The following is a 3,419-nucleotide window of genomic DNA, read 5'->3' on the forward strand; positions in this document are numbered from 1 at the left end:
TTGCAGACATTATCTTCTTCTTTTTTTTTTCAAAGATTTTATTTATTTATTTGAGAGAGAGTGAGAGAGAGAGAGAGCCCAAGAGGGGGTAGGGTCAGAGGGAGAAGCAGACTCCCCGCTGAGCAGGGAGCCCGATGCGGGACTCGATCCCGGGACTCTGGGATCATGACCTGAGCTGAAGGCAGTCTCTTAACCAACTGAGCCACCCAGGTGCCCCGTGGACATTATCTTCTATGGGTTATAACCCACTGCTATCATTTTCATTACTCAAGTTGTCCCAGATTTGGCCATTGGGAACCCTTCCCATGTCCTTTCACAACCCTATACTTTTTCAGACACTTCCTTGCTTTCTGGCATCACAGGGGACTCCAGGCTCAACTTTGTCTTGATCCAGCCCAGGAATTCAAGGAACCCCAATTCCTTTTATTGGAGAATAGTATTTAGAAACCAAGATCTGAGCACTGAGTATCCTCCACTGCTGGGGCGTCAGTGCTTCTAGGCCCTCTCCGCAGACAGAGCTAGGAGGTATATGAATGCACATGCCTGCACACATCTATACTTGTTTCTCCCCACCGCATGTGTGTGATGAATGCATACTGATACCTCTGATTGCAGTCCAACAGCACCAGGTTTATCCCACCATTCCTGCTTGCTTTATTTTACTTATTTGCTCAATCCTAGGATACTCATAGTTTCGCAACTGCTAAACAAATTTAATTTACCCTTAGCATATATAGTTAAAATACTGTGTTCCAAAGTTATATTGACTTAGTTCTTTTCTTCCTCCTCCGCCTCAATCTGGTTGTGTTGTTCATTGTGATTAGTTTGTAATTTGTAATTCATTTGTATTCAGTTGGTTCATATGTTACTGTTTGTATTTCTTTTTGGGTTCTCCCTCCCCAACACCCTGGCTGATTTAAATTTATTTCCTTTTGGGGTATGTACCACTAACGCGGTTCTGAAGGTCAGAACTCTAGAAAAAGTTATACTTCTACCCCTGTCACTCCTCCGCATCCCTTCCACTCCTGTATCCCCTACATCCTATTCTTTCCCCTCCATTCCTCCTTACTCACTGTAGGTAACCGATCTCATTATTCTTCTGGTTTCTCACATATGTGTGTGCACGTACGTTTTCAACAATTAAACAGATACATGCATAGTTTGTTTACTTCCTGTCTCCTTACAAGAAAGGTAGCCAACCATAGCACCGTTGCATGCTTTGTCTCAAGTCTTGTTAAGTTCTGCTCTTGGAGTTTGCACAGTTTCCCCTTCGCTGGAGAACATTCAAAGCCCCTATTAGCCAGCATCCTCCCTCCCCCCACTTAGTTCCCTGTACTTCTCCTTCAGACCTCAGCCCAGGCATCACCTCCTCTAGGAACGTTTCTTTGCCTTGCCTAGTGCAAATACCGCTTTTAACTTTTTACCGTATTTCCCTTATCACTTATCACAATTACAGGTTTATATTTATTTGTGGGAATAGTTGATTACAATCTGTCTCATGCAGACACTATGTGGGCTGGACCATTGTTCTGTTTCACTCACTGTTATATCCCCTGACCCAGCTCAGTGTCTGGCACTTGGTATTTGTTTGTTGAATGGGAAAATGAGTGAATGAAATGCTGGTAATATATTTCAGTGACATTTCAATAAAGTCAAGTAATTTGGATAATCCAACTGGTTATTACAGGTTATTTTAAAATGATAAGCTGCCTACATTTACTTCATTATGCGACTGCTACCTTCATAAAAACCCAAAGAAATAAATTCAGTTTTTCTTGAGGTTCTGTAAAGTATTTAAGCTGCTTGTCTTTATTCTCAATTCCCCTTTTTCTTTTTTAAGATTTTATTTATTTATTTGCCAGAGAGAGAGTGAAAGCAAGCAAAGGGAGCTGCAGGCTGAGAGAGAAGCAGCCTTCCCGCTGAGCAGGAAGCCTGACTTGGGGCTCGATCCCAGGACCCCGAGATCACGACTTGAGCCCAAGGCAGACGCTTAACCAACTGAGCCACCCAGGTGTCCCATCAATTCCCCTTTTTCCAAGAGTAGGGTCATCTTTTTGAACAGTAAGCCCTGCCATTTCCAATGCCTGAAAAGCCTTTAGTTGTTGTTGTTGTTCCCCGATAATGACTTCTCAGTGACCCTCTTGACCACCTGCCTGTTAATAGACTTGGCCAAGGCTGGTGGATGGCCCCTAAATCTCTTCTTCCTTTCTGTAGCAACAGAACTCCTTATTTTAGCTACATTTCTTGACCTTCCTTGAAGCTAGATGTGGCCATATAACTTAATTATGGCCAATGAGATGTGAGTGGAAATGGTATGTGTACCTTCCAGGAAGTGTCAGTAGGGAGCGTGCCCTTTTCCTTCCCTTTCCTCCCTCCTGCTGGCTGAAAGGGGTAAAATGGTAGCTGGAGTTGCAACAGTCAGCTCCGACTTGGAGCTGGAGCAACAAGACAGGGGAGCCTGATATGTACATTACTGTATCAGGGATATATAATGAGGGAGGGAAGGAGGGAAAGAGAGAGAGAGAATGAATGACTATCCGCTTGCTTAAGCTACTGCTGTTTGGGTTTTCTATCACAGCGAAATCAAATCTTAACTTATTATAGTTTGCCTAACCATAAAATCCAGACCTAGAGTCCATATTACCATTTAGTGGATGGGGATAAAGAACCTAAACAAACATTTCTTGAATGGAAGATCCCACACAAAGGAAAGCAGTGATTTAGGGGTCCTTATAAGAGTGGCCCACTTTAGGTGCAGGAAGTCAGAACTGTGGGGGGAAGGGGAACAAGCTAAAAGAAACTTTCTACAAGGGGAAAGTCAGACAAATCTAAAATGTGAGACATATACAAGTTAACTGACCCAAACTGTGATGTAGATCAGTGCAATGCAAGAACTTAGATTGGATTCTGGATAGAACAGCAACAATAAAACAGCTATAAAATATTTTTGAGACAATTGCATAAATTTGAACATAGACTAGATCTGAGATAACTTTGTGGAATTATTATGAACTTTCTTATATGTGATAACATTGAGTTTATGAAAGACAATGTCCTTATTCTTAGAAACTGCATAGAGTTGGGAATGTAGGTACTGAAAAACAAGGTATCTGCAACTCACATTCAACAGGTTTGTTTAAAAATGAAAACAGGCCAGGGCGCCTGGGTGGCTCAGTTGGTTAAGTGACTGCCTTCGGCTCAGGTCATGATCCTGGAGTCCCGGGATCGAGTCCCACATCGGGCTCCCTGCTCAGCAGGGAGTCTGCTTCTCCCTCTGACCCTCTTCCCTCTTGTGCTCGCTATCTCTCATTCTCTCTCTCTCAAATAAATAAATAAATAAAATCTTTAAAAAAAAATGAAAACAGGCCATATTGTTAGAAAAGGATAAGGGGAAAATGAGAACAGTTAGATAAAGACAG

The sequence above is a fragment of the Eumetopias jubatus genome, unplaced genomic scaffold (genome assembly GCF_037043125.1).
Source record: "Eumetopias jubatus isolate StellerSeaLion01/CBP00866 unplaced genomic scaffold, mEumJub1_p1.0 scaffold_6, whole genome shotgun sequence".
NCBI lineage: Eukaryota > Metazoa > Chordata > Mammalia > Carnivora > Otariidae > Eumetopias > Eumetopias jubatus.